At 48.3% G+C, this 9,165-nt stretch overlaps 1 protein-coding gene across 2 annotated transcripts in view; it reads right to left on the reverse strand.

Moving 5' to 3' along the window:
- Positions 1–554, reverse strand: part of LOC144612020 (sodium channel protein type 8 subunit alpha-like) — a 255,684-nt gene extending 255,130 nt beyond the window's left edge. For both annotated transcript variants that reach the window (XM_078431465.1, XM_078431467.1), the window contains exon 1: positions 424–554. The gene's annotated coding sequence lies outside the window, so the exon portion shown is untranslated. The remainder of the gene's footprint in view (positions 1–423) is intronic.
- Positions 555–9,165: the final 8,611 nt, after the last annotated feature.

Consider the following 9,165-nt stretch of genomic DNA (forward strand, 5'->3'; position numbering starts at 1 on the left):
AGGGGATGAGGAGAGGAGAGGAGAGGAGAGGAGAGGAGAGGAGAGGAGAGGAGAGGAGAGGAGAGGAGAGGAGAGGAGAGGAGAGGAGAGGAGAGGAGAGGAAATGGGATGGGAGGAGAGGGGATGAGAGGAGAGGGGATGAGAGGGGATGGGAGGAGAGGAGAGGGGATGAGAGGAGAGGGGATGGGAGGAGAGGGGGTGCCGGCTGGGCTATGATCACCGCGGCTGCAGCCCGACCCAGAGCCGGCAGACAAGCTGCTCAGAGATGCAGACGATGTCACAGCTGGAAGATTGCTCTGCGGCAAGGACCACTTTGGGCTGAGGAGCCGCTGCAAAAATAAAATAAAGCCCCCCCTCTCCCCCTGGAAAGCCCCACAGCCGCCCTGCCTGCCGCTGCAGGGGGGGAAAGGGGGGCTCACTTACATTTTTTTGTGCGTTAACACAAATCCCGAAAGGCGCCCGCTCTGCTGCAGATGTTGAAAAGATGCAGGAGAAACTGCGGTTGTCGCCATATTGAAGCGCTTCCTTGCCTTACCAGTGCGTGCCGTCCCCTTGCATAATCGATGACTCGCAGCACAATGTTAGGGATCATGTCCAAAGACTCCTCTTTTTCCTGACGCGCTTGGGTCACAACTCCTGCCCAAAACTGGAGCTCCCACCGTAGCCCTCCACTCCAATCCCCCACGCAATCCTCATTTGCAAGCTTACCTTTACCAAATGCAAAAACCCCTACCCTCCCTCCCTCCACTCCATTTGCAAGCTTACTTTTACCAAATGCAAAAACCCCTACCTCCCTGCACTCCAATCCCCCACGCAATCCTCATTTGCAAGCTTACTTTTACCAAATGCAAAAACCCCTACCCTCCTCCACTCCAATCCCCCACGCAATCCTCATTTGCAAGCTTACCTTTATCAAATGCAAACACCCTCCCTCCCCTCCCTCAATTTGATTTGCAACAATCTCTTTCTGCTTTTAACAACATTCGAGACCAGAACCAAGCAGAACTTTTTTCCCCCAGCGTTAGTGAAGTTCCTACCAATATGCGTGCAATGTGTTTACGATGGGAATCTATCTATGTACTAAAACTCTCGTTTGTTTGTTTGTTTGTTTGTTTGTTCCTGAACTACACCCAAAACTATACACGATAGCGCGACAATTTAAGACCCATCTTACTCACCGTCGTCCCTTTGGTGCTAATTGGAAGAAGTTTCGTTGAAATCGGTGTTATATTTTTTAAGTTATTCACATTTTAAAGTTTAAATCTATCTCCTAGGATGGGAGGGGGGGAGGATGGGGGAGGAGGGAGGGGGGAGGAATGGGGAGGGGGAAGGGGGAGGGGGAGGAGGAGGGAGGGGGGAGGGGGAGGAGGAGGGAGGATAAGGGGGGATGAGGGGGATGGAATGCGGGGGAGGGAAAGGGGGTGGAGGGAGGGGTGGGGGGGAGAGGATGGGGGGGGGAGGAGAGGGTGCTGCACCAATGCAGGAGAGGTTTGGGTCCCACTTGGTCTCGTGTTACATAAACGTGATCTGATAAGTTATGAAGTAAAATGACATCCCATGGTCTTGTACCATTCCTTCTGCCTGAAAATGTGTACTTCTCTTCATATGTGCTTCAGTTGTCACTGTGTCAACAGAAAGTTGAGACATCAGCAATTGGAAACAGAAAATAATACATTCATTGGTTCTCTGCCCTGACACAAAGTTAGAATGAAACTTGTAGAAGCAAAGAACTGCAGATGCTGGTTTACACAAAAGGAAGCAAAGTGCTGGAGTAACTCAGCGGGTCAGGCAGCATCTCTGGAGAACATGGAAAGCACACGTTTTGGGTTGGGACCCTTCCACAGACTGAAGAAGGGTCCTGACCTGAAATGTCACCTATCCATGTTCTCCACAGATGCTGCCTGACCCGCTGAGTTACTCCAGCACTCTGTGAAACGTCACCTATCCATGTTCTCCACAGATGCTGCCTGACCCGCTGAGTTACTCCAGCACTCTGTGAAACGTCACCTATCCATGTTCTCCACAGATGCTGCCTGACCCGCTGAGTTACTCCAGCACTCTGTGAAAAGTCACCTATCCATGTTCTCCACAGATGCTGCCTGACCCGCTGAGTTACTCCAGCACTCTGTGTCTAACTCCATACAGTGAGCACCCGAGGTCAGGACCAAACCTGGGTCTTTAGCTCTGAGAAGCAACAGTTCTACCAGCTGTGCCACTGTGCTGCCCTGATTAATTAAATGGAACTAAATATCAGGCTCTGTGTATAATGACACCTAAAGCAAAACCACTTGCTCCATGTCGCTGCTTGAAACAAAGCAGGGCGGCACGGTGGCGCAGCGGTAGAGTTGCTGCCTCACAGCGCCAGAGACCCGGGTTCCATCCTGACTACGGGCGCTGTCTGTACGGATTTCGCACGTTCTCCCCGTGACCGCGTGGGTTTTCTCCGGGTGCTCCGGTTTCCTCCCACACTCCAAAAACATGCAGGTTTGTAGGTTAATTGGCTTGGTGTAAGTGTAAATTGTCCCTAGTGTGTGTAGGATAGTGTTAGTTTGTGGGGATCGCTGGTCGGCGCGGGCTGAAGGGCCTGTTTCCGCGCTGTATCTCTAAAGTAAACTAAAGTAAACTAAAGTAAATGTCTCACCCATATGGGGTAGTGGATGTGTGCTAGTTGCAGGCAAGTTAGCAGAGCAATTGTGCCAAATGCCCTGTTGGGAGAGGAAGGGGGAAAGAAAGGGGAGGGTTCATGGGGGGGGAAGAGGGGGGCACAGAAACAGGCCCTTCGGCCCAACTCAGCCATGCCGACCAAGATGTTCCATCTATGCAAATCCTATCTACCTGCATTTCACTCTCACCTTTAACTATCCATGTACCTGTCCAAGTGTCTTTTAAATGTTTTTGTTGTACCTGCCTGAACTACTTCCTCTGGCAGCTCGTTCCATACGCCCACAGTGCGAAAACTTTGCCCCTCAGGTTCATATTAAATCTTGCCCCCTTCTCTCCTTAAACCTATGTCCTCTGGTTCTTGACTCTCTGACTCTGGGTCAAAGACTCTGTTCATTCATCCTATCTACCCCACCTCTGTAAGGATCAATCCTCATCCTCCTGTGCTCCAAGGAAGAGAGTCCTAGCCTGCCCAACCTCTCCCTGTAGCCCAGGCCCCTGAAGTCCTGGCAACATGCTTGCAAAGAATCCAATTTTGGTCTTGGTCTTGGTCTTGTACTTCACATGGTTTCATCCAAAGAGTTTTTCACCCAGAGAGTTGTGAATCTGTGGAATTATCTGCCACAGATGACAGTGGAGGCCGATTCACTGGAAGTTTTCAAGAGAGAGTTAGATTTAGCTCTTAGAGCTAACGGAATCAAGGGATATTGGGAGAGGGCAGGAACGGGGTACTGATTGTGGATGATCAGCCATGATCATGCAGTTGTATAGGGCCCTGGTAAGACCACATTTGGAGTATTGTGTACAGTTTTGGTCTCCTAATTTGAGGAAGGACATACTTCCAATTGAGGCAGTGCAGCGTAGGTTCACAAGATTGATCCCTGGGATGGAGGGACTGTCATATGAGGAAAGATTGAAAAGACTAGGCTTGTATTCACCGGAGTTTAGAAGGGTGAGAGGGGATCTTGTAGAGACATATAAAATTATAAAAGGACTGGACAAGCTAGATGCAGGAAAGATGTTCCCAATGTTGGGGGAGTCCAGAACCAGGGGCCACAGTCTTAGAATAAAGGGGAAGCCATGTAAAACTGAGGTGATAAGGAACTTTTTCACCCAGAGAATTGTGAATTTATGGAATTCTCTGCCACAGAGGGCAGTGGAGGCCAAATCAGTGGATGAATTTAAGAGAGAGTTAGATCTCTATCTAGGGGCTAGTGGAATCAAGGGATATGGGGAGAAGGCAGGCACGGGTTATTGATTGTGGATGATCAGCCGTGATCACAATGAATGAAGGTGCTGGCACGAAGGGCCGAATGGCCTCCTCCTGCACCTATTTTCTATGTTTCTATGTTTCAGGCGAAAGTTGTGAATGCAAACTGGTTGAACTCTGATTCAATGGTGCTTTATTACCACATGTGCAAAGCACAGTGAAATTCCTTTTCCAGTTGCCAGATGTGGTGCCATTTCCAAAGCGCCATGGTCCGCGTGCCAGGACTCATGGAGCGGTGCCTGATCCAGGCGAGCCCCAGGCTTCTGCGGGGCCTCCAGCCGTCATCTACGTCCGAATACATATCTGTTGCTTTTCTCAGATGAGTGAGGTTGAACGTCACACCAGAGAGAAATTGGGTACGTCACATATTTGTCACCAGTAGATAGGAGGAGGGACAGAGGGGGGGGGGGGGGGGGGATAGTTCTATTTTGGAAAAATGCACTGAGTGCCAATGAAAATCCCACCACAATTCACCCTATCTACCTTACCTCTGTAAGATCAATCCTTGATAGGTCAAGCCTATTTTCAATTGCATAGCGCGACATTTTATTCAGTGTTGTAAGAATCAATGTCAAGTGTTTCTTTTAAAAATATATATTTTGTTGGTCTCATCATTAACATTTTGCTTTCTAACTCTTAAAACATACGTAGGAAGGAACTGCAGATGCGGCTTCAGACAGAGGACAGACACGAAATGCTGGAGTAACTCAGCAGGTCAGGCAGCATCTGTGGAGAACATGGATAGGTGACGTTTCACAGAGTGCTGGAGTAACTCAGCGGGTCAGGCAGCATCTGTGGAGAACATGGATAGGTGATGTTTCACAGAGTGCTGGGGTAACTCAGCGGGTCAGGCAGCATCTGTGGAGAACATGGATAGGTGACGTTTCACAGAGTGCTGGAGTAACTCAGCGGGTCAGGCAGCATCTGTGGAGAACATGGATAGGTGACGTTTCACAGAGTGCTGGGGTAACTCAGCGGGTCAGGCAGCATCTCTGAATGCTGAGACCCTTCTTCAGACTGAGAGTCAGAGGAAAGGGAAACGAGAGACATAGACGGTGATGATGAGAGTTTTTGAACAAATGAATGAAGATATGCAAAAAATGTAATGATGATAAAGGAAACAGGCCATTGTTGGCTGCTTGCTGGATGAGAACGAGAAGCTGGTGCGAATTGGGTGGAGGAGGGATGGAGAGAGAGGGAATGCTTGAAGTTACAGAAACCAATATTCATACCCCTGGAAATCTTTGCCAGCAATAATTCATGCCACACTTCAACTAGATTTCTCTCTATTCTGTAGAGTTCATTCTTAGTTGAGTTTAGTTTAGTTTAATTTCTACGCCGTCTAGATTTGGAATCCTCTACCATGAGAAAAAGACTGTGTTCATTTTATCCATGCCCCTCACGATCTTGTCCACCTCAATAAGGTCAGCCCTCAGCCTCCGACGCTCCAAAGAAAGAAGTCCCAGCCTGCCCAACCTCTCCCTCCAAGTCAAGCCCACAAGCCCAATTAATATCTTGGCCAATCTCTTTATTGCGCTCTTTCCAACGTACGGACATCCCTCCTATCACTGGGTGACCAGAACTGCACGCGGCACTCCACGTGTGGTCAAAAACAAGGAACTGCAGATGCAGGTTAGACAATAGACAATAGACAACAGGTGCAGGAGGAGGCCATTCGGCCCTTCGAGCCAGCACCGCCATTCAATGTGATCATGGCTGATCACTCTCAATCAGTGCCCCGTTCCTGCCTTCTCCCCATACCCCCTGACTCCGCTATCCTTAAGAGCTCTATCTAGCTCTCTCTTGAATGTATTTAGAGAATTGGCCTCCACTGCCCTCTGAGGCAGAGAATTCCACAGATTCACAACTCTCTGACTGAAAAAGATTTTCCTCATCTCAGTTCTAAATGGCCTACCCCTTATTCTTAAACTGTGGCCCCTGGTTCTGGACTCCCCCAACATTGGGAACATGTTTCCTGCCTCTAACGTGTCCAACCCCTTAATAATCTTATACGTTTCGATAAGATCCCCTCTCATCCTTCTAAATTCCAGTGTATACAAGCCCAGTCGCTCCAGTCTTTCAACATACGACAGTCCCGCCATTCTGGGAATTAACCTAGTAAACCTACGCTGCACGTGTTAATACACAAACGGACACAAAGAGCTGGAGTAACCCAGCCGGGCAGGCAGCATCTGTGGAGAACGTGCGTGATAGGCGACATTTCAGGTTGAGACCCTTCTTCACCTTCGTCCACCCTGGTTCGGCAATATGGGAAGTCCCTAGACGACCGCAGAAGCTGCCGCCATGTTTGAAGGCAGCGGCTCATCTTCACAATCGCAACGGTAACTAGGGCTGGGTAATAAATGCCCGACTGCAAACAACAGATTGTTCACCAACTTCTACAGATGCGCCGCAGAAAGCATCTTATCGGGATGCATCACAGCACAGTTTGGGAACAGCTCCATCCACGACCCGCATGAAATCACAGAGAGTTGTGGACGCAGCCCAGACCATCACACAAACCAACCTCCCTTCCATCGACTCCATCTACACCTCACGCTGCCTCGACAAGGCCAGCAGCCCAGACCATCACACAAACCAACCTCCCTTCCATCGACTCCATCTACACCTCACGCTGCCTCGGCAAGGCCAGCAGCATAATCAAGGACCAGTCTCACCCCGGCCACTCCCTCTTCTCCCCTCTTCCATCGGGCAAGAGGTACAGAAGTGTGAAAACGCACACCTCCAGATTCAGGGACAGTTTCTTCCCGGCTGTTTTCAGGCAACTGAACCATCCTACCACAACCAGAGAGCAGTCCTGAACTACTTTCTACCTCATTGGTGACCCTCGGACTATCCTTGATCGGACTTTACTGGCTTTACCTTGCACTAAACGTTATTCAGGTTATTCCCTTATCATGTATCTCTACACTGTAAGTGGATCGATTGTAATCACGTATTGTCTTTCCGCTGACTGGTTAGCACGCAACTAAAGCTTATCACTGTACCTCGGTACACGTGACAATAAACTAAACTCAAACTAAACTAAATAATGCCCACATCTGAAAGCCAAATTACACAAAGCCCATTGCAACCTGCAAAATCCTACCCTGTTAAACTACCCGTTAGGGAAGTGATGGATAACACTTTTTCACGAGTTATCTCTGCTCCAGCAAAATGGCTTGCGAGAGTATATATATGTTTCTATAAATAGAAGCTGGCACTTTTTAGAAGTTGCAGCTGCATAGAGATGCCTGGTTCATGCTGATATCATGCTTTCTCTAGTATGTCCTCACGAAGAGTACCCTTTCAATGCAAAATCAGGTTTAGCTTGAGAAACAGAGAGGCCCACAATATATATAGTATAAGAAAATAACTGCAGATGCTGGTACAAATCGATTTATTCACAAAATGCTGGAGTAACTCAGCAGGTCAGGCAGCATCTCGGGAGAGAAGGAATGGATGACGTTTCGGGTCGAGACCCTTCTTCAGACTGATGTCAGGGGGGGCGGGACAAAGGAAGGATATAGGTGGAGACAGGAAGATAGAGGGAGATCTGGGAAGGAGGAGGGGAAGGGAGCTATCTGAAGTTGGAGAAGTCGACGTTCATACCACCGGGCTGCAAACTGCCCAGGCGAAATATGAGGTGCTGCTCCTCCAATTTCCGGTAGGCCTCACTATGGCACTGGAGGAGGCCCATGACAGAAAGGTCAGACTGGGAATGGGAGGGGGAGTTAAAGTGCTCGGCCACCGAGAGATCAGTTTTGTTAATGCGGACCGAGCGCAGGTGTTGAGCGAAACGATCGCCGAGCCTGCGCTTGGTTTCGCCGATGTAAATAAGGCCCACAATATATGATTTGTTATAGACTCACAGTCATAGTCATAAAGTGTGGAAACAGGCCCTTCGGCCCAACTTGCCCACACCCACCCAACATGTCCCAGCTACACTAGTCCCACCTGCCTGCGCTTGGTTCATATCCCTCCAAACCTGTCCTATGCATGTGAGAATGTGAGAATGTGAGAAAATAGTAGAAAGAATGAGTAATAGTAGTGTAGAATAAGTAAAAGATCAGCCTGGCCTTGCCTGACCTGTAGCTAATGCTTGTACCATATGGAGCTACGTGCTGGAGTTTGCATGGTGTCTTTGTTCTGATGGTACAAGATGTTAAGAGATGTTATGCTTAGAAAAGATAACACACTCTCTCCTTGGGGGTGTGTGTTTACTGATGGATGGGTGTTTTTGTAGTCGAGAAAGAGCACAGCAGCACAGTGATAAGGAACCTGATCTTTGACTGAGCCCTTGTTGGATCGAGTCTTTGTCGCCATGGTATGACAGATGTAACAAATGGCTGTTAGAGTTAATTGTACGAGATCATGAAGTTTGGTGTTTTTCTTTGAGACCATGTGACAATTACTGATAGGTTAGCTTTGCTTTTTTGTAACTATGTAACGCGTCCTGCATACGTGTACTAGTTGTGATTGGTTTTTAATAATTACTGTTGCCAGACTTTGTTGAACTCTGTATAAATATATGATAAGTTGTAAGACAAGTTTGCTTGCTCTATCAGGTCTGTGAGCTCTGGGAGGAGTCCGATCAGATACTTTAGAGTCAAGTCCCATGTGGTAATAAATCTGTTGTACTCAGCCAGTGTTCGCCTCAATTATTATTGAAACCAGACTGAGGGTAAAAGAACCGGAATTAACACTTGTACCTGTCTAACTGTTTCTTAAATGTTGGGATAGTCCCTGCCTCATCTACCTCCTCTGGCAGCTTGTTCATACACCCACCACCCTCTGTGTGAAAAAGTTACCCCTCACATTCCCATTAAATCTTTCCCCCTTCACCTTGAACCTATGTCCTCTGGTCCTCGATTCGCCTACCCTGGGCAAGAGATCCGATCTATTCCTCTCATGTTTTTGTACACTTTTATAAGATCACCTCTCATCCTCCTGCGCTCCAAGGAAGAGTCCCAGCCTGCTCAACCTCTCCCTATAGCTCACACCCTCTAGTCCTGGCAACATCCTCGTAAATCCTCTCTGTACCCTTTCCAGATTGATTTGATTTCCAGATTTGTTATCACACTTTGCGATTGTTGGTTCAGCAGCAGCTTGTAAAGGGATAGTTCACGGTAAAGACTTCACCCAATGATTCCAAATTATTTGATGAAACAAAGTGGACGATGCCGTGGTAACGGAAGCCTAATTCACCTTGTATAATCTGCCTTTGGTCACCA

This window comes from Rhinoraja longicauda, chromosome 42 (genome assembly GCF_053455715.1).
Source record: "Rhinoraja longicauda isolate Sanriku21f chromosome 42, sRhiLon1.1, whole genome shotgun sequence".
NCBI lineage: Eukaryota > Metazoa > Chordata > Chondrichthyes > Rajiformes > Arhynchobatidae > Rhinoraja > Rhinoraja longicauda.